This window comes from Pseudorasbora parva, chromosome 5 (genome assembly GCF_024679245.1).
Source record: "Pseudorasbora parva isolate DD20220531a chromosome 5, ASM2467924v1, whole genome shotgun sequence".
In the NCBI taxonomy this organism is placed as follows: Eukaryota; Metazoa; Chordata; class Actinopteri; order Cypriniformes; family Gobionidae; genus Pseudorasbora; species Pseudorasbora parva.
In genome coordinates this window covers 14,640,614-14,664,587 of record NC_090176.1, presented here as the reverse complement: position 1 = coordinate 14,664,587, position 23,974 = coordinate 14,640,614, and positions in this window count along the sequence as shown.

The following is a 23,974-nucleotide window of genomic DNA, read 5'->3' as shown; positions in this document are numbered from 1 at the left end:
AAATCACTGCACGCTCCCTGGGTCAGGCGATATCCACACTAGTGGTCCAGGAACAGGGGGCTAACCTGGCAGATATGCGCAAGAAAAGCCTGTCTGTCAGGCTGGCCTCCTCGGCGACGCCATCGAGAACTTTGCCCAGCAGTTCTTGGTGGCCCAGAAGCAGACGGAGGCGTTGCACCAGGGTGCCGACGACCAGCTGCTCAGTTGTCGGTCGCGGCGCCTCTGTCGGCTTGTCGCCAAGGGCATCCCCTCCTGCGTCCTCCACCCTGCTAGAGCCGAGCAGCAGCCTCCACTGGAGGAGCAGGGTTCCGGACGCGTGCGAGGCGCCCAACCCGTCCAGGGCCCGCTAACCGGCAGGCAAGCGCAAGGGGACGCGGTCCTGAGACGGGCCGGCTAGGGAGAACAGGAGCTGCTCGGGGGAGACGATGTTCGCATCCCTCCCCCACCCCCCCGGAGGAGGACCGGGGGGCCCTGACTGGTTACGGTTCTGCCACTGGCTCTCCGGAGTCCAGCGGTACCCACATTTTTAAGAGCAGTTTCCTCTCTCTCTGGGCCCCAAGAGGGTCAGGTTGGCAGTGTGCGATGCCCACGGGCCTTGTCACTCCTTTCCTACCCTCCCATCGCCAGGGGGCAGTTGTGTGGACCTCGAGGACGCCCCCGGGCCTTCTCACCCACACGCTGCCTCTCTCGTGAGCACTCAGTCAACACTCCGGGCCGCCCACGGGCCTCCCGGGTCGGGGCTGGGTGCTTCACTTCCCTGCCTCCGGGCAGTGGGCAGCAGAGTGGGCTCCGTGGACGCCTCCGGGCCTTCTCACCCACTCTCTGTCCAAACCAGGAGTGCTCAGGCAACACTTCGGCCGCCTCCGGGCCTCCCGAGTCGGGCCAGAGTACTCTGCTTCGCTGCCCCACCCCGGGCACGTCTGTGGTGCCGTTGGTCCCGCTTGCACGGTCTCTGGGGGCCTGGCTAGGTCATCCGTACCATCAGACTCAGCTACGCGATTCAGTTCGCGCGCCGGCCGCCCAAGTACAGGGGCATCCTCTTCACCTCCGTGCGAAGCAGCGATGCTCATGTCTTGAGGTCGGAGATCGAGGTCCTACTAGCGAAGGACGCGATCGAGCCGGTTCCTCCAGCCGATATGAAGACGGGGTTCTACAGCCCCTACTTCATTGTGCCCAAGAAAGGGGGTGGGTTACGACCAATCCTGGACCTGCGAGTTCTGAATCGGGCCCTGCACAAGCTCCCGTTCAGAATGTTGACGCAGAAACGCATTTTTCAATGCATCCGTCCCCAGGATTGGTTTGCAGCGATCGACCTGAAGGACGCATACTCCATGTGTCTATTCTCCCTCGACACAGACCGTTCCTGTGCTTTGTGTTCGAGGGGAAAGCATATCAGTACAAGGTCCTGCCCTTCGGGCTGTCTCTGTCGCCCCGCGTCTTTGCGAAGGTCGCGGAGGCAGCCATTGTTCCACTCAGAGAACGCGGCGTTCGGATGCTCAACTACCTCGACGATTGGCTGATTCTAGCCCAGTCGAAGGACCAGTTGTGCGAACACAGGGACCTGGTGCTCAGTCACCTCAGCCAGTTGGGCCTTCGGGTCAACCGAGAGAAGAGCAAACTCTGTCCTACACAGAGGATCTCTTATCTCGGTATGGAGTTGGAATCGGTCAACCGGACTGCGCGCCTCATCGAGGAGCGAGTCCAGTCGGTGTTGAACTGCTTGAATATGTTCAAGAGCAGGACAGCGGTCCCACTGAAATTCTTTCAGAGGCTCCTGGGGCATATGGCATCTGCAGCCGCGGTCACGCCGCTCGGATTGCTTCATATGAGACCGCTTCAACGCTGGCTCAATGGCTGAGTCCCGAGGTGGGCATGGCAGAGCGGTCAGTACCGGGTCCCAGTGACTCCTTACAAGTGTCCAGGCATGCTGTGCTATTCACGGATGCCTCCGCTACCGGCTGGGGGGCCACGTACAACGGGCATGCAGTTGCTGGTCTTTGGACGGGGCCGCAATTGCATTGGCACATCAATTGCCTCGAGTTACTGGCAGTACACTTGGCACTCCGCCGCCTCAAGGGGCCGCTGCGTGGCAAGCATGCACTGGTCCGTACGGACAGCACCACGGCCGTTGTGTACATCAACCGTCAGGGTGGTCTACACTCCCGTCGTCTGCTCCAACTCGCCTGCCACCTCCTTCTGTGGAGTCAGAAGCAGCTGAGGTCGCTTCGGGCCATTCATGTCCCTGGTGCGCTGAACCAGACAGCCGACGAGCTCTCTCGTCAGCCGACACCTCCAGGAGAGTGGCGACTCCACCCCCAGGCGGTCCAGCTGATATGGGACCAGTTCGGAGCCGCACAGGTAGACCTGTTTGCCTCTCCGGACTCGACCCATTGCCAGTGGTACTATTCCCTGACCGGGGGTACCCTCGGCACAGATGCACTGGCGCACAGCTTGCCCCGGGACCTACGCAAGTATGCGTTCCCCCAGTGAGCCTTCTTGCACAGACTCTGTGCAAGGTCAGGGAGGACGAGGAGCAGGTCTTGTTAGTTGAGCCGTATTGGCCCAACCGGACCTGGTTCCCAGAACTTACACTCCTCGCGACAGCCCCTCCTTGGCCGATTCCCTTGAGGAAGGACCTTCTTTCTCAGGGACGGGGCACCCTATGGCACCCGCGTCCAGACCTCTGGAATCTTCATGTCTGGTCCCTGGACGGGACGCGGAGGTTCTAGATGGACTACCACAAGCTGTCGTAGAAAAAGTACCATCGCTTCAGCTAGAGCCCCCTCTACGAGGCGCCTCTATGCTCTGAAGTGGAACCTGTTCGTTGAGTGGTGCGCTTCCCGCCAGGAAGACCCCCGAAGGTGTTCGATTAGTGTCGTGCTTTCCTTCCTGCAAGACGGGTTGGAGCGAAAGCTGTCTCCCTCCACCCTCAAGCTATATGCTGTGGCGATAGCAGCGTACCATGATGTAGTAGAAGGTAAGTCCGTGGGGAAGCACGACCTAATCCTCAGGTTCCTCAGAGGTGCGAGGAGACTAAATCCTCCTCGTCCTACCCTGATACCCTCTTGGGACTTGACTCTAGTGCTCAGAGAAAACACTTCAGAGCCCCCCGTTCGAGCCTTTGGCGTCCTGTGAGCTTAAAATCTTGTCAATGAAGACAGTGCTCCTGACGGCATTGGCCTCGATCAAGAGGGTAGGGGACCTGCATGCACTTTCGGTCAACGAATCGTGCCTAGAGTTCGGGCCCGGTAACTCTCACGTTGTCCTGAGACCCCGGCCCGGATATGTGCCCAAGGTTCCTACCACTCCCTTCCGGGATCAGGTAGTGAACCTGCAAGCGCTGCCTTCGGAGGAGGCAGACCCAGCCATGGCTCTGTTGTGTCCGGTCCGCGCTCTTCGCGCTTACGTTTACCGGACCCAGAGCCTTCGGACCTCAGAGCAACTCTTCGTCTGTTACAGAGGCCAGCAGAAGGGAAAGGCTGTCTCCAAGCAGAGGTTAGCCCACTGGATAGTGGATGCTATAGTCTTGGCTTACCAGTCCCAAGACGTGCCTTGCCCGTTCGGTGTAATAGCACACTCCACTAGGAGTGTTGCTTCTTCCTGGGCGCTGGCTCAAGGCGCCTCGCTGACAGACATATGTAGAGCTGCGGGCTGGGCGACACCTAACACGTTTGCTAGATTCTATAGCTTACGGTATCTTCCCGCATCCTCGCCCCCAGTGGCCAGGAGCGTTAAGTGCCCGTTCTAAGTGTCGGCTTGCAAAACGCCACTCCCGCCCTCTGGGCCAGATACGTGCGTCTATTGTCTCCAGTTGTGTTCCCCGGGAAACCGGCTAACCCTGTCGAGCTCCTCCGTCACCCCTCGGTTGCGGACCGTCTGACGCCAGGCCTGCACCCGTATACTTGTGAAACGTGGCTGTAGGCTGGATTCCATATGTAGCGGTTCCCTCACGGCAACCCCATATGTGTATTCTTCCACGGTACCAGCTACCCTTCGGGCTAGCCCCGTGTCTTTCCCTCGACAGAGCCCGCTCTGTCGTCTCTGGGCGTGTTCTTTCCCCCCTTCAATCAGGCTGGAACCACCCCAGAGACTGCCATATGTTGCACTACCCTGCCAGGTTAGTCCTTATGTGTACTCTGCCACCTCTCCTTTCCTGAAGGACGTGGCCCCGCAGCGTACCCCCTCTCGGAGGTAGGCACGCTTTCCCAGCGTTATAAGCAATAGTCATTCTGAGTGGGTCTTGCAGAAACAGCAGTGACTGTACTCCCTGCTTGGAGCCCTGACTTCCGTACCATACTAGACGGTACAGTGTGCTCAAGCAGGACGCTGGAAGGGCCAGCATCCTGGCGTTTTCCATAGGGATCCCATTCATCGGTTCAGTTCTGACGTACGTCGAACGTGACCGACTGAAAGGGAACGTCTCGGTTACGTATGTAACCCTCGTTCCCTGATGGAGGGAACGGAGACGTACGTCCCGTCGCCAGGTGCTGTGCTTCCGCTGGGAGTCTGGTCACCAGTCGGCTCCTCAGCAGGAAAAGCGCTGATCTACCATTCCACTTCCCGTTTTATACCCGCGCTGCGGGGCGGAGCGTGGAATGCGTGGATCGCATGCCAAATTTCATTGGCTCGTTTTTAAACACTTGAAGTAGGATTGGTCTCTAAAGTAAGATCCCATTCGCCGGTTCAGTTCTGACGTACGTCTCCGTTCCCTCCATCAGGGAACGAGGGTTACATACGGAACCGAGACGATACATAGTGATAGATTAATCAGTAGTTCAATTGTGACATTTTGAATACATTTTTTGGCCAAGGAGTATTCAAACTTAAAATGTATAAACAGACTTATAACTTTATGGTATTTCTTCAGAAGTTCAAACATGACTTTTGGAACTATTTTTTCTGACCCTGGAATCTATGAACTTGGACTCTCTATGCATACCAATAGACTCCTAATGTTTCATCAGTAGTTCAATGATAATAGTAATATATTCAACTTTCAATAAATTCAGTGGTTCCAGGACTACTATTCATCAGTAGTTCAAGTGTGACATTTTGAATACATTTTTGGCCAAGGAGACTTCAAACTTAAAATGTATAAACAGACTTATGACTTTAATGGTGTTTCTTCAGAAGTTCAAACATGACTTTTTGAACAATTTTTTCTGACCCTGGAATATATGAACTTGAACTTAATATGCATACCAGTTGAATCCTAATGTTTCATCAGTAGATCAAGAATGGCTTTTTTTTGAAAAATACAACTTCTGATCCTTGATCCTATGAACTTGAACTTTCTATACATAGGGATAGAATCATCAGTAGTTCAAGTGTGAAATTTTGAATATATTTTTTTTTGCCAAGGAGTATTCAAACTTAAAAGGTATAAACAGACTTATGACTTTAATGGTGTTTCTTCAGAAGTTCAAACATGACTTCTGAACTATTTTTTCTGACCCTGGAATATAAGAACTTGAACTTTATATGCATACCAATTGACTCCTAATGTTTTAGCAGTAGTTAAAGGGTGACTTTTTTTTGGAAAATAAAACTCTGAACCTGGATCATATGAACTTGAATGTTCTATATATACGAATATATTCCTTCTGTTATTTCATCAGTAGTTCAAGGGTGACTTTTTTTGAAAAGTCTGACTCTGGATCCTATGAACTTGAACTTTCTATATGAAACTTCATCTTAATAGTCTGCTTAATAGATTCATCACTAGTTCAAGTGTGAAATGTTGAATACATTTATGGCCAAGGAGTCTTCAAACTTAAAATTTATAAACAGACTTATGACTTTAATGGTGTTTCTTCAGAAGTTCAAACATGACTTTTTGAACTATTTTTTCTGACCCTGGAATATATGAACCTGAACACTATATGCATACCAATTGACTCCTAGCGTTTCATAAGTAGATCAAGGATGACTTTTTTTGAAAAATACAATTTCTGACCCTGGATCCTATGAACTTGAACTTTCTATACCTATGAATAGATTCATCAGTATTTCAAGAGTGAAATTTTGAACGTTTTTTTTTTTTTGCCAAAGTGTCTATGAACTTGAACTTCTATACATAGTTATAGATTCATCAGTAGTTCAAGGATGAACTTTTGAACTTATTTTTTGCCAAGGAGTCTTCAAACTTAAAATGTATAAACAGACTAATGATTTTAATGGTGTTTCTTCAGAAGTTCAAACATTACTTTTTGAACTATTTTTTTCTGACCCTGGAATCTATGAACATGAATTTCTATGCATACCAATAGACTCCTAATGTTTCATCAGTAGTTCAAGGATAATAATAATATATTCAACTTCCTATAAATTCAGTGGTTCAAGGACTACTATTCAAAAGTAGTTCAAGTGTGACATTTTGAATACATTTTTGGCCAAGGAGACTTAAAACTTAAAACAAATAAACAGACGTATGACTTTATGGTGTTTCTTCAGAAGTTCAAACATGACCTTTTTGATAAATTTTTTTCTGACCCTGGAATATATGAACTTGTACTTTAGATGCATACCAATTGACTCCTAATGTTTCATCAGTAGTTAAAGGATGACTTTTTTTGGAAAATAAAATGTCTGACCCTGGATCCTATGAATTCAAACTTTCTATACATAGGAATAGATTCATCAGTAGTTCAAGAGTGAAATTTTGAATACATTGTTGGCTAAAAGTCTTCAAACTTAAAATGTATAAACAGACTTATAACTTATGCGATTTCTTCAGAAGTTCATACATGACTTTTTGAACTATTTTTTTTCTGACCCTGGAATATATGAACTTGAACTTTTAATTTATACTAATTGACTCCTAATGTTTCATCAGTAGTTAAAGGATGACTTTTTTTGAAAAATAAAATGTCTGACCCTGGATCCTATGAACTTGAACTTTCTATACATAGTAATAGATTAATCAGTAGTTCAATTGTGACATTTTGAATACATTTTTTAGCCAAGCAGTATTCAAACTTTAAATGTATAAACAGACTTATAACTTTATGCTATTTCTTCAGAAGTTCAAACATGACTTTTTGAACTATTTTTTCTGACCCTGGAATCTATGAACTTGGACTTTCTATGCATACCAATTGACTCCTAATGTTTCATCAGTAGCTCAAGGTTAATAATAATATATTCAACCTTCTATACATAGGAATAGATTCATCAGTAGTTCAAGAGTGAAATTTTGAATACATTGTTGGCAAAAGTCTTCAAACTTAAAATGTATAAACAGACTTATAATTTTATGCGATTTCTTCAGAAGTTCAAACATGACTTTTTGATCTATTTTTTTTCTGACCCTGGAATATATGAACTTGAACTTTTAATTTATACTAATTGACTCCTAATGTTTCATCAGTAGTTCAAGAATGACTTTTTTTGAAAAATAAAATTTCTGACCCTGGATCCTGTGAACTTGAACGTTCTTTATATACGAATCTGTTAATTCATCAGTAGTTCAAGGATGACTTTTTTTGAAAAATAAAAAGCCTGACCCTGGATCCTATGAAGTTGAACTTTTTATATGAAAGTTCATCTTAATAGACTCCTTAATAGATTCATCACTAGTTCAAATGTGGAATGTTGAATACATTTTTGGCCAAGTAGTCTTCAAACTTAAAATGTATAAACAGACTTATGACTTCATGGTGTTTCTTCAGAAGTTCAAACATGACTTTTGGAACTATTTTTTCTGACCCTGGAATCTATTAACTTGGACTCTATATGCATACCAATAGACTCCTAATATTTCATCAGTAGTTCAATGATAATAGTAATATATTCAACTTTCTATAAATTCAGTGGTTCAAGGACTACTATTCAATAGTAGTTCAAGTGTGACGTTTTGAATACATTTTTGGCCAAGGAGACTTCAAACTTAAAAAGTATAAACAGACTTATGACGTTAATGGTGTTTCTTCAGATGTTCAAACATGACTTTTGAACTATTTTTTCTGACCCTGGAATCTATGAACATGGATTTCTATGCATACCTATAGACTCCTAATGTTTCATCAGTAGTTCAAGGATAATAATAATATATTCAACTTTCTATACATAGGAATAGATTCATTAGTAGTTCAAGAGTGAATTTTTGAATACATTGTTGGCAAAAGAGTCTTCAAACTTAAAATGTATAAACAGACATATGACTTTTATGGTGTTTCTTCAGAAGTTCAAACATGACTTTTTGAACTATTTTTTTTCTGACCCTTGAATATATGAACTTGAACTTTAGATGCATACTAATTGACTCCTAATGTTTCATCAGTAGATCAACAATGACTTTTTTTGGAAAAAAAAATTTCTGACCCTGGATCCTATGATCTTGAACTTTCTATATATATACGAATCGTTTAATTCATCAGTAGTTTAAGGATGACTTTTTTGAAAAATAAAAAGCCTGACCCTGGATCCTATGAACTTGAACTTTTTATATGAAATTTCATCTTAATAGACTCCTTAATAGATTCATCACTAGTTCAAATGTGAAATGTTAAATACATTTTTGCCCAAGTAGTCTTCAAACTTAAAATTTATAAACAGACATGACTTTATGGTGTTTCTTCAGAAGTTCAAACAGGACTTTTGGAACAATTGTTTCTGACCCTGAAATCTATGAACTTGAATTTCTATGCATACCAATATACTCCTAATGTTTCATCAGTAGCTCAAGGATGAACTTTTTAACTTATTTTTTGCCAAAGAGTCTTCAAACTTAAAATGTATAAACAGACTTATGACTTAATGGTGTTTCTTTAGAAGTTCTAACTTGACTTTTTGAACTATTTTTTTCTGACCCTGACCCTGACTTAAAGACTTTCTGAAGTTTCATCAGTAAATCAAATATGATTTGTTGAATAAAATCTGACCCTAAATTCTATGACCTTGAGCTTTCTTTGCAATCCAATAGATTCCTAATGTTTCATTAGGAGTTCAAGGATGATTTTTTTGAAAAAGAAAAAAAAATTCTGACCCTGGATCCTATGAACTTGAACATTCTATATAGAGTAGTAGATTCATCAGTAGTTCAAGTGTGAAATGTTAAATATATTTTTGGCCAGTCTTTGAACTTAAAATGCATAAACAGACTTATGATTTTATGCTGTTTCTTCAGAAGTTCAAACATGACTTTTTGTAAAAACAAATACTGACCCTGGATTCTGTGAACTTGAACTTTCTATGCATACCAAGAATAAGCTTTTGAACTTTTTTTTGTCATATAGTCTTTGAACTTTATATTTATATATATAGGCTTATAGCACTTTCTGAAGTTTCAACAGTAAATCAAATATGAATTGTTGAAAAAAAATATGACCTTAGATTCTATGCACTTGAAATTTCTATGCATAAATTTAGATTCCTTATATTACATCAGTAGTTCAAGGATGAGCTTTTTTTTTTCCCTTGAGTCTATGAACTTGCGCTTTTCTATGCAAACCAATGAACTTCTAATTTTTCATTAGGAGTTCAAGGATGACTTTTTTTGAAAGAAAAAAATAATAATTATGAACCTTGATCCTATGAACTTGAATACCTTGAATAACTTGAAACCTAATGTTTCATCAGTAGTTGAAGGATGAACTTTTAAACGTATTTTTTGCCAAAGAGTCTATGAACTTGAACTTTCTATGCAATACCAAGCACTAATCTCCTCATTGCACAAGCTTTTTTGTATGCAATGCAATGCAAAAGCACTTACTCTCAGTGCACCGCGACTTAAATGCAATGCAATCCAAAAGCGCTAATTCTTCAATTCACAAAAGGTATGCAATGTAAGCAATATCTTCAATGCATGAGTCTTTTTCGTATGCAATGGGATGCAATGCAATTCAAAAGCACTAATCTCTTCGTTGCACAGAGAAATATGATATGCAATGGAAAAGCGCTTATTCTTAAATCCACAACGGTTTCTGTGCAATGCAAAGGTATAAGCAATGCAAAAGCACTTATGTCTTGATTGCACGACATCTATGCAATGCAAAGGCACTGTCTCTCCGCTGCAAGAAAGTTTTATTCGCAAAAGCACTAAACTCCTCAATGCACCAGTTTTTTTCGTATGCAATGCAATTTATCATTACACTGAAAAATATTATGTGCAATGCAAAAAAACTCACATTCAGTACACAGCGACTTAAATTTACAAAGCAATCCAAAAGCGCTAATTCTTCAATAAACAAAAGTTTTTTTGTATGCAATGCATGCAAAAGTCTTCAATGCACGAGTTTTTTCGCATGCAATGCAATGCAAAAGCACTAATCTCATTGCACGAGTTTTTCGTATTCAATGCGATGCAAAAACACTTACTCTCAGTGCACAGCGACTTAAATGCAAAGCAATCCAAAAGCAGTAATCTCTTCATTGCCAGCGAAATATTATATGCAATCCTAACGCTCTCTATGCAATGCAAAGGTCTCTTCGGTGCAATGCGAGTTTTTTATGCAATGCAATGCAAAAACACTTACTCAAGTGCACAGCGACTTAAATGCAATTGCAATGCAAAAACACTAATTTCTTCATTGCACAAAATGTTTTTGTATGCAATGCATGCAAAAGTCTTTAATGCACGAGTTTTTTTGTATGCAATGCAATGCAAAAGCACTAATCTCATTGCACAAGTTTTTTCATATTCAATGCAATGCAAAAACAATTACTCTAAAGTGCACATCGACTTAAATACAATGCAATGCAAAAAAAACAACAAAAAAACATTTCTTCATTGCACAAAAGGTTTTTGTATGCAATGCATGAAAAAGTTCTCAATGCAAGAGTTTTTTTCATATGCAATGCAATGCAATGCAAAAGCACTAATCTCTTCATTGCACAGCGAAATATTATATGCCATGGAAAAGCGCTCATTATTAAATTCACAACACTCTCTATGCAATGCAAAGGCACTGTGTCTTCGTTGCAATGCGAGTTTTTTATGCAATGCAATGCAAAAGCACTATTCTCATTGCACAAGTTTTTTGGTATGCAATGCAATGCAAAAAAACTAATTTCTTCATTGCACAAAAGGTTGTTGTATGCAATGCATGCAAAAGTCTTTAATGCACGAGTTTTTTTTATATGCAATGCAATGCAAAATCCTTAATCTCTTCATTGCAGAGCGAAATTTTATATGCAATGGAAAAGCGCTAATTCTTAAATCTACAACGTTCTCTATGCAATGCAAAGGCACTGTCTCCGGCGCAATGCGAGTTTTTTATGCTATGCAATGCAAAAGCACTAAACTCCTCATTGCACAAGTTTTTTTTGTATGCAATGCAATGCAAAAGCACTAATCTCATTGCACAAGATTTTCATATTCAATGCAATGCAAAAATAATTACTCTAAAGTGCACAGCGACTGAAATGCAATGCATGCAAAAGTCTTCAATGCACGAGTTTTTCATATGCAATGCAATGCAATGCAAAAGCCCTAATCTTTTCATTGCACAGCGAAATATTATATGCAATGGAAAAGCGCTAATTCTTAAATCCACAACGTTCTCTATGCAATTAAAAGGCAACTGTCTCTTTGGTGCAATGCGAGTTTTTTTATGCAATGCAATGCAAAAGCACTAATCTCCTCAATGCACAAGTTTTTTGAATGCAATGCAATGCAAAAGCTTTAATCTCATTGCACAAGTTTTATCATATTCAATGCAATGCAAAAACAATTACTCTAAAGTGCACAGCGACTTAAATACAATGCAATGCAAAAAAACAACAACAAAAAAACATTTCTTCATTGCACAAAAGGTTTTTGTATGCAATGCATGAAAAAGTTCTCAATGCAAGAGTTTTTTTCATATGCAATGCAATGCAATGCAAAAGCACTAATCTCTTCATTGCACAGCGAAATATTATATGCCATGGAAAAGCGCTCATTCTTAAATCCAAAACGCTCTCTATGCAATATAAAGGCACTTTGTCTTCGTTGCCATGCGAGTTTTTTTTATGCAATGCAATGCAAAAGCACTATTCTCATTGCACAAGTTTTTGGAATGCAATGCAATGCAAAAACACTTACTCAAGTGCGGAGCGACTTAAATGCAATGCAATGCAAAAAAACTATTTCTTCATTGCACAAAAGGTTTTTGTATGACATGCATGAAAAAGTTCTCAATGCAAGAGTTTTTTTCGTATGCAATGCAATGCAAAAGCACTAATCTCTTCATTGCACAGCGAAATAGTATATGCCATGGAAAAGCGCTCATTCTTATATCCACAAAGCTCTCTATGCAATGCAAAGTCACTGTGTCTTCGTTGCAATGCGAGTTTTTTATGCAATGCAATGCAAACGCGCTAGACTTATCACTTCATTGCACAGCGAAATATTATATGCAATGGAAAAGCGCTAATTCTTAAATCCACAACGTTCTCTATGCAATAAAAAGGCAACTGTCTCTTTTGGTGCAGTGCGAGTTTTTTTATGCAATGCAATGCAAAAGCACTAAACTCCTCAATGCACAAGTTTTTTGTATGCAATGCAATGCAAAAACACTTACTCATGTGCACAGCGACTTAAATGTAATGCAATGCAAAAAACTAATTTCTTCATTGCACAGAAGGTTTTTGTATGCAATGAATGCAAAAGTCCTCAATGCACGAGTTTTTTCATATGCAATGCAAAAGCACTAATCTCTTCATTGCACAGCGAAATATTATGTCATGGAAAAGCGCTCATTCTTAAATCCACAACGCTCTCTATGAAATGCAAAGGCACTGTCTCCTCGGTGCAAAGCGAATTTTTTATTTAATGCAATACAAAAGCACTAGACTCCTCAATGCACAAGTTTTTTTTGTATGCAATGCAATGCAAAAGCACTAATCTCATTGCAAAAGATTTTCATATTCAATGCAATGCAAAAAGAATTACTCTAAAGTGCACAGCGACTTAAATGCAATGCAATGCAAAAAAAAATAAAAAACATTTCTTCATTGCACAAAAGGTTTTTGTATGCAATGCATGAAAAAGTTCTCAATGCAAGAGTTTTTTTCATATGCAATGCAATGCAATGCAAAAGCACTAATCTCTTCATTGCACAGCGAAATATTATATGCCATGGAAAAGCGCTCATTCTTAAATCCAAAACGCTCTCTATGCAATATAAAGGCACTTTGTCTTCGTTGCCATGCGAGTTTTTTTTATGCAATGCAATGCAAAAGCACTATTCTCATTGCACAAGTTTTTGGAATGCAATGCAATGCAAAAACACTTACTCAAGTGCGGAGCGACTTAAATGCAATGCAATGCAAAAAAACAATTTCTTCATTGCACAAAAGGTTTTGTATGACATGCATGAAAAAGTTCTCAATGCAAGAGTTTTTTTCGTATGCAATGCAATGCAAAAGCACTAATCTCTTCATTGCACAGCGAAATAGTATATGCCATGGAAAAGCGCTCATTCTTATATCCACAAAGCTCTCTATGCAATGCAAAGTCACTGTGTCTTCGTTGCAATGCGAGTTTTTTATGCAATGCAATGCAAACGCGCTAGACTTATCACTTCATTGCACAGCGAAATATTATATGCAATGGAAAAGCGCTAATTCTTAAATCCACAACGTTCTCTATGCAATAAAAAGGCAACTGTCTCTTTTGGTGCAGTGCGAGTTTTTTTATGCAATGCAATGCAAAAGCACTAAACTCCTCAATGCACAAGTTTTTTGTATGCAATGCAATGCAAAAACACTTACTCATGTGCACAGCGACTTAAATGTAATGCAATGCAAAAAACTAATTTCTTCATTGCACAGAAGGTTTTTGTATGCAATGAATGCAAAAGTCCTCAATGCACGAGTTTTTTCATATGCAATGCAAAAGCACTAATCTCTTCATTGCACAGCGAAATATTATGTCATGGAAAAGCGCTCATTCTTAAATCCACAACGCTCTCTATGAAATGCAAAGGCACTGTCTCCTCGGTGCAAAGCGAATTTTTTATGTAATGCAATACAAAAGCACTAGACTCCTCAATGCACAAGTTTTTTTTGTATGCAATGCAATGCAAAAGCACTAATCTCATTGCAAAAGATTTTCATATTCAATGCAATGCAAAAAGAATTACTCTAAAGTGCACAGCGACTTAAATGCAATGCAATGCAAAAAAAAATAAAAAACATTTCTTCATTGCACAAAAGGTTTTTGTATGCAATGCATGCAAAAGTCTTCAATGCACGAGTTTTTCATATGCAATGCAATGCAAACGCGCAAATCCATTCATTGCACAGCGAAATATTATATGCAATGGAATAGCGCTAATTCTTAAATCCACAACGTTCTCTATGCAATAAAAAGGCAACTGTCTCTTCGGTGCAATGCGAGTTTTTTTATGCAATGCAATGCAAAAGCACTAAACTCCTCAATGCACAAGTTTTTTGTATGCAATCCAATGCAAAAGCTCTAATCTCATTGCACAAGTTTTATCATATTCAATGCAATGCAAAAACAATTACTCTAAAGTGCACAGCGACTTAAATGCAATGCAATGCAATGCAATGCAAAAAAAAAAAAAAAAAAATTTCCTCATTGCACAAACGGTTTTTGTATGCAATGCATGAAAAAGTTTTCAATGCAAGTTTTTTTCATATGCAATGCAATGCCATGCAAAGCACTAATCTCTTCATTGCACAGCGAAATATTATATACCATGGAAAAGCGCTCATTCTTAAATTCACAACGCTCTCTATGCAATGCAAAGGCACTGTGTCTTCGTTGCAATGCGAGTTTTTTATGCAATGCAATGCAAAAGCACTATTCTCATTCCACAAGTTTTTTGGAATGCGATGCAATGCAAAAACACTTACTCAAGTGCGGAGCGACTTAAATGCAATGCAATGCAAAAAACGAATTTCTTCATTACACAGAAGGTTTTTGTATGCAATGAATGCAAAAGTCCTCAATGCACGAGTTTTTTCATATGCAATGCAATGCAAAAGCACTAAACTCCTCAATGCACAAGTTTTTTGTATGCAATCCAATGCAAAAGCTCTAATCTCATTGCACAAGTTTTATCATATTCAATGCAATGCAAAAACAATTACTCTAAAGTGCACAGCGACTTAAATGCAATGCAATGCAATGCAAAAAAAACCCCAAAAAATATTTCCTCATTGCACAAACGGTTTTTGTATGCAATGCATGAAAAAGTTCTCAATGCAAGAGTTTTTTTCGTATGCAATGCAATGCAAAAGCACTAATCTCTTCATTGCACGGCGAAATATTATATGCCATGGAAAAGCGCTCATTCTTAAATCCACAACGCTCTCTATGCAATGCAAAGTCACTGCGTCTTCTTTGCAATGCGAGTTTTTTTATGCAATGCAATTCAAAAGCACTATTCTCATTGCACAATTTTTTTGGTATGCAATGCAATGCAAAAACACTTACTCATGTGCACAGCGACTTAAATGTAATGCAATGCAAAAAACGAATTTCTTCATTACACAGAAGGTTTTTGTATGCAATGAATGCAAAAGTCCTCAATGCACGAGTTTTTTCATATGCAATGCAATGCAAAAGCACTAATCTCTTCATTGCACAGCGAAATATTATGTCATTGAACAGCGAAATATTATGCTCATTCTTAAATCCACAACGCTCTCTGTGAAATGCAAAGGCACTGTCTCCTCGGTGCAAAGCGAATTTTTTATGTAATGCAATACATAAGCACTAAACTCCTCAATGCACAAGTTTTTTGTATGCAATGCAATGCAAAAGCTCTATTCTCATTGCACAAGTTTTTTTCATATTCAATGCAATGCAAAAACACACTCAAGTGCACAGATACTTAAATGCAATGCAATGCAAAAACAAATTTCTTCATTGCACAAAAGGGTTTTTAACAACGTCCTCTATTCAATGCAAAGGCACTGTGTCTTCGTTGCAATGAGAGTTTTTTATGCATGCAATGCAAAAGCACTATGCAATGCAAAAACACCTACTCAAGTGCACAGCGACTTAAATGCAATGCAATGCAAAAGCACTAATCTCTTCATTGCACAGCGAAATATTATATGTCATGGAAAAGCGCTCAATCTTAAATCCTCAACGTTCTCTAAGCTTTGCAAATGAACTGTCTCTTCTTATATTTTTTATGCGATGCAATGCAAAAGTACTTCTCTCCTCATTACACAAGTTTTTTTCTTATGTAAAGCAAAAGCTCTAATTTTCATTGCACAAGATCTATGCATTGCAAAGGCACCCTTTCTTCGGTGCAAAGCCAGTTTTTATGCAATGCAAAACACTAACCTCCTCATTGCACAAGTTTTTTTTGTATACAATGCATTGCAATGCAAAAAAACTAATCTCTCAATATACAACGAGTATATTGTATATGTATTATGTATTGTATATGTATGTAGTATATGCATTGCCCTCGAAAGAAATCGATATTTGACCTAGAGGATATATTTCTGTAATATCTGATTGTTTCAATGCTTAGAATGTTAGAGTTGAGACTCACAGACTTCTTCAATGTTTCATCGCAGTTCAGGATTGAAATTTTGCATATCACTAGCCAGAGTTTAAATTTGTTAACAGAATTTATATACATTTATATACTTTGGATGTTTCATCATTAAAATTATGACTTTATTATGAAAAGTCCAAATGTGACTTTTTGAAAAAAAAATCTGACCCTTGATTCTATGAACTTGAACTTTCTGTTCATACAAATTAACAGAACTTTCTGTTGTTTCATAAGTAATTCAAGGATGAACATTTGAACTTATTTTTTGCCTAAGGGTATTTGAACTTGAACTTTCTATACGAAACTTCATCTTAACAGTCTGATTAATACATTCATCACAAGTTCAAGTGTGAAAGGTTGAACACATTTTTGGCCAAGGAGTCTTCAAACTTAAAATGAATAAACAGACTTATGACTTTAATGGTGGTGTTTCTTCAGATGACTTTTTGAACTATTTTTTCTGACCCTGGAATATATGAACTTGAACACTAGATGCATACCAATTGACTCCTAATGTTTCATCAGTAGACCAAGGATGACTTTGTTTGAAAAATTGGACATTGGATCCTATGAACTTGAACTTTCTATACATAGTAATAGATTCATGAGTAGTTCAAGTGTGAAATTTTGAATACATTTTTGGCCAAAGAGTCTTTAACCTTAAAATGTATAAACAGACTTATGACTTCATGGTGTTTCTTTAGAAGTTCAAACATTACTTTTTGAACTATTTTTTCTGACCCTGGAATCTATGAACATGAATTTCTATGCATACCAATAGACTCCTAATGTTTCATCAGTAGTTCAATGATAATAGTAATATATTCAACTTTCTATAAATTCAGTGGTTCAAGGACTACTATTCATCAGTAGTTCAAGTGTGACATTTTGAATACATTTTTGGCCAAGGAGACTTAAAACTTAAAACAAATGAAGTCATAAGTCTGTTACTTATGACTTCATGGTGTTTCTTCAGAAGTTCAAACATGACCTTTTTGAACTATTTTTTCTGACCCTGGAATATATGAACTTGAACCTTAGATGCATACCAATCGACTCCTAATGTTTCATCAGTAGTTAAAGGATGACTTTTTTTGGAAAAAAAATGTCTGACCCTGGATCCTATGAACTTGAACTTTCTATACAAAGTCAGTATTTAAATTGTGACTATTTAAATTGTGACTATTTAAATTGTGAGTAGTTAAATCAGTAGTTCAAGGATAATAATGATATATTCAACTTTCTATACATAGGAATAGATTCATCAGTAGTTGAATTGTGACATTTTGAATACATTTTTTGGCCAAGGAGTATTCAAACTTAGAATGTATAAACAGCTATAACTTTATGCTATTTCTTCAGAAGTTCAAACATGACCTTTTGAACTATTTTTTCTGACCCTGGAATATATGAACTTGAACTTTAGATGCATACCAATTGACTCCTAATGTTTCATCAGTAGTTAAAGGATGACTTTTTTTGGAAAATAAAATGTCTGACCCTGGATCCTATGAACTTGAACTTTCTATACATAGTAATAGATTAATCAGTAGTTCAATTGTGACATTTTGAATACATTTTTTGGCCAAGGAGTATTCGAACGTAAAATGTATAAACAGACTTATAACTTTATGCTATTTCTTCAGAAGTTCAAACATGACATTTTGAAGTATTTTTTCTGACCCTGGAATCTATGAACTTGAACTCTCTATGCATACCAATAGACTCCTAATGTTTCATCAGTAGTTCAATGATAATAGTAATATATTCAACTTTCTATAAATTCAGTGGTTTAAGGACTACTATTCATCAGTAGTTCAAGTGTGACATTTTGAATACATTTTTGGCCAAGGAGACTTAAAACTTAAAACAAATAAACAGACATATGACTTTATGGTGTTTCTTCAGAAGTTCAAACATGACCTTTTTGAACTATTTTTTTCTGACTCTGGAATATATGAACTTGACCTTTAGATGCATACCAATTGACTCATAATGTTTCATCAGTAGTTAAAGGATGACTTTTTTTGGAAAATAAAATGTCTGACCCTGGATCCTATGAACTTGAACTTTCTATATATAGTTAATAGATTAATCAGTAGTTCAATTGTGACATTTTGAATACATTTTTTGGCCAAGGAGTATTCAAACTTAGAATGTATAAACAGACTTATAACTTTATGCTATTTCTTCAGAAGTTCAAACATGACCTTTTGAACTATTTTTTCTGACCCTGGAATATATGAACTTGAACTTTAGATGCATACCAATTGACTCCTAATGTTTCATCAGTAGTTAAAGGATGACTTTTTTTGGAAAATAAAATGTCTGACCCTGGATCCTATAAACTTGAACTTTCTATATATAGTAATAGATTAATCAGTAGTTCAATTGTGACATTTTGAATACATTTTTTGGCCAAGGAGTATTCAAACGTAAAATGTATAAACAGACTTATAACTTTATGCTATTTCTTCAGAAGTTCAAACATGACTTTTTGAACTATTTTTTCTGACCCTGGAATCTACGATCTTGGACTTTCTATGCATAGCAATTGACTCCTAATGTTTCATAAGTAGTTCAAGGATAATAATAATATATTCAACTTTCAATACATAGGAATAGATTCATCAGTAGTTCAAGAGTGAAATTTTGAATACATTGTTGGCAAAAGTCTTCAATCTTAAAATGTATAAACAGACTTATAACTTTATGCTATTTCTTCAGAAGTTCAAACATGATTTTTTTGAACTATTTTTTCTGACCCTGGAATCTATGAACATGAATTTCTATGCATACAAATAGACTCCTAATGTTTCATCAGTAGTTCAATGATAATAGTAATATATTCAACTTTCTATAAATTCAGTGGTTCAAGGACTACTATTCATCAGTAGTTCAAGTGTGACATTTTGAATACATTTTTGGCCAAGGAGACTTAAAACTTAAAACAAATAAACAGACTTATGACTTCATGGTGTTTCTTCAGAAGTTCAAACATGACCTTTTTGAACTATTTTTTCTGACCCTGGAATATATGAACTTGAACCTTAGATGCATACCAATCGACTCCTAATGTTTCATCAGTAGTTAAAGGATGACTTTTTTTGGAAAAAAAATGTCTGACCCTGGATCCTATGAACTTGAACTTTCTACACAAAGTCAGTATTTAAATTGTGACTATTTAAATTGTGACTATTTAAATTGTGAGTAGTTAAATCAGTAGTTCAAGGATAATAATGATATATTCAACTTTCTATACATAGGAATAGATTCATCAGTAGTTGAATTGTGACATTTTGAATACATTTTTTGGCCAAGGAGTATTCAAACTTAGAATGTATAAACAGCTATAACTTTATGCTATTTCTTCAGAAGTTCAAACATGACCTTTTGAACTATTTTTTCTGACCCTGGAATATATGAACTTGAACCTTAGATGCATACCAATTGACTCCTAATGTTTCATCAGTAGTTAAAGGATGACTTTTTTTGGAAAATAAAATGTCTGACCCTGGATCCTATGAACTTGAACTTTCTATACATAGTAATAGATTAATCAGTAGTTCAATTGTGACATTTTGAATACATTTTTTGGCCAAGGAGTATTCGAACGTAAAATGTATAAACAGACTTATAACTTTATGCTATTTCTTCAGAAGTTCAAACATGACATTTTGAAGTATTTTTTCTGACCCTGGAATCTATGAACTTGAACTCTCTATGCATACCAATAGACTCCTAATGTTTCATCAGTAGTTCAATGATAATAGTAATATATTCAACTTTCTATAAATTCAGTGGTTTAAGGACTACTATTCATCAGTAGTTCAAGTGTGACATTTTGAATACATTTTTGGCCAAGGAGACTTAAAACTTAAAACAAATAAACAGACATATGACTTTATGGTGTTTCTTCAGAAGTTCAAACATGACCTTTTTGAACTATTTTTTTCTGACTCTGGAATATATGAACTTGAACTTTAGATGCATACCAATTGACTCATAATGTTTCATCAGTAGTTAAAGGATGACTTTTTTTGGAAAATAAAATGTCTGACCCTGGATCCTATGAACTTGAACTTTCTATATATAGTTAATAGATTAATCAGTAGTTCAATTGTGACATTTTGAATACATTTTTTGGCCAAGGAGTATTCAAACTTAGAATGTATAAACAGACTTATAACTTTATGCTATTTCTTCAGAAGTTCAAACATGACCTTTTGAACTATTTTTTCTGACCCTGGAATATATGAACTTGAACTTTAGATGCATACCAATTGACTCCTAATGTTTCATCAGTAGTTAAAGGATGACTTTTTTTGGAAAATAAAATGTCTGACCCTGGATCCTATAAACTTGAACTTTCTATACATAGTAATAGATTAATCAGTAGTTCAATTGTGACATTTTGAATACATTTTTTGGCCAAGGAGTATTCAAACGTAAAATGTATAAACAGACTTATAACTTTATGCTATTTCTTCAGAAGTTCAAACATGACTTTTTGAACTATTTTTTCTGACCCTGGAATCTACGATCTTGGACTTTCTATGCATAGCAATTGACTCCTAATGTTTCATAAGTAGTTAAAGGATGACTTTTTTTGGAAAATAAAATGTCTGACCCTGGATCCTATGAACTTGAACTTTCTATACATAGGAATAGATTCATCAGTAGTTCAAGAGTGAAATTTTGAACTTTTTTTGGCCAAAGTGTCTATGAACTTGAACTTCTATACATAGAAATAGATTCATCAGCAGTTCAAGGATGAACTTTTGAACTTATTTTTTGCCAAGGAGTCTTCAAACTTAAAATGTATAAAATATACTTATGACTTTATGGTGTTACTTCAAAAGTTCAAACAAGACTTATTGAACTATTTTTTCTGTCCCTGGAATTGATTAACTTGAAATTTCAATGCATACCAATATACTCCTAATGTTTCATCAGTAGTTCAAGGATAAACTTTTCAACTTATTTTTTGCCAAGGAGTCTTCAAACTTAAAATGTATAAACAGACTTATGACTTTAATGCTGTTTCTTCAGAAGTTCAAACATGACTTTTTGAACTATTTTTTCTGACCCTGGAATATATGAACCTGAACACTATATGCATACCAATTGACTCCTAGCGTTTCATTATTAGATCAAGGATGACTTTTTTTGAAAAATACAATTTCTGACCCTGGATCCTATGAACTTGAACTTTCTATACATAGGAATAGATTCATCAGTAGTTCAAGAGTGAAATTTTGAACTTTTTTTTTTTTTTGCCAAAGTGTCTATGAACTTGATCTTCTATACATAGTAATAGATTAATCAGTAGTTCAATTGTGACATTTTGAATACATTTTTTGGCCAAGGAGTATTCAAACTTAAATTGTATAAACAGACTTATTTATGCTATTTCTTCAGAAGTTCAAACATGACTTTTTGAACTGTTTTTTCTGACCCTGGAATCTATGAACTTGGACTTTCTATGCATACCAATTGACTCCTAATGTTTCATCAGTAGTTAAAGGATGACTTTTTTTGGAAAATAAAATGTCTGACCCTGGATCCTATGAACTTGAACTTTCTATACATAGGAATAGATTCATCAGTAGTTCAAGAGTGAAATTTTGAACTTTTTTTGGCCAAAGTGTCTATGAACTTGAACTTCTATACATAGAAATAGATTCATCAGCAGTTCAAGGATGAACTTTTGAACTTATTTTTTGCCAAGGAGTCTTCAAACTTAAAATGTATAAAATATACTTATGACTTTATGGTGTTACTTCAAAAGTTCAAACAAGACTTATTGAACTATTTTTTCTGTCCCTGGAATTGATTAACTTGAAATTTCAATGCATACCAATATACTCCTAATGTTTCATCAGTAGTTCAAGGATAAACTTTTCAACTTATTTTTTGCCAAGGAGTCTTCAAACTTAAAATGTATAAACAGACTTATGACTTTAATGCTGTTTCTTCAGAAGTTCAAACATGACTTTTTGAACTATTTTTTCTTACCCTGGAATATATGAACTTGAACTGTATATGCATACCAGTTGAATCCTAACGTTTCATCAGAAGATCAAGGATGACTTTATTTGACAAATACAATTTCTGATCCTGGATCCTATGAACTTCAACTTTCTATACATAGGGATAGAATCATCAGTAGTTCAAGTGAGACATTTTGAATACATTTTTTTGCCAAGGAGTCTTCAAACTTAAAAGGTATAAACCGACTTATGACTTTATGCTGTTTCTTCAGAAGTTCAAACATGACTTCTGGACAATTTTTTATGACACTGGAATATAAGAACTTGAACTTTATATGCATACCAATTGACTCCTAAAGTTTTAGCAGTAGTTAAAGGGGGACTTTTTTTGGAAAATAAAATTCTGAACCTGGATCATATGAACTTGGACGTTCTATATATACGAATATATTCCTTCTGTTATTTCATCAGTAGTTCAAGGGTGACTTTTTTTGAAAAATAAAAAGTCTGACTCTGGATCCTATGAACTTGAACGGTCTATATGAAACTTCATCTTAATAGTCTGCTCAATAGATTCATCAGTAGTTCAAGTGTGAAATGTTGAATACATTTTTGGCCAAGGAGACTTCAAACTTAAAATGTATAAACAGACTTATGGCTTTAATGGTGTTTCTTCAGAAGTTCAAACATGACTTTTTGAACTTTTTTTCTGACCCTGGAATATATGAACCTGAACACTATATGCATACCAATTGACTCCTAGCGTTTCATTATTAGATCAAGGATGACTTTTTTTGAAAAATACAATTTCTGACCCTGGATCCTATGAACTTGAACTTTCTATACATAGGAATAGATTCATCAGTAGTTCAAGAGTGAAATTTTGAAAAAAAAAATTTTTTTGCCAAAGTGTCTATGAACTTGATCTTCTATACATAGTAATAGATTAATCAGTAGTTCAATTGTGACATTTTGAATACATTTTTTGGCCAAGGAGTATTCAAACTTAAATTGTATAAACAGACTTATTTATGCTATTTCTTCAGAAGTTCAAACATGACTTTTTGAACTGTTTTTTCTGACCCTGGAATCTATGAACTTGGACTCTCTATGCATACCAATAGACTCCTAATGTTTCATCAGTAGTTCAATGATAATAGTAATATATTCAACTTTCTATAAATTCAGTGGTTCAAGGACTACTATTCATCAGTAGTTCAAGTGTGACATTTTGAATACATTTTTTGGCCAAGGAGTATTCAAACGTAAAATGTATAAACAGACTTATAACTTTATGCTATTTCTTCAGAAGTTCAAACATGACTTTTTGAACAATTTTTTCTGACCCTGGAATCTACGATCTTGGACTTTCTATGCATAGCAATTGACTCCTAATGTTTCATAAGTAGTTCAAGGATAATAATAATATATTCAACTTTCAATACATAGGAATAGATTCATCAGTAGTTCAAGAGTGAAATTTTGAATACATTGTTGGCAAAAGTCTTCAAT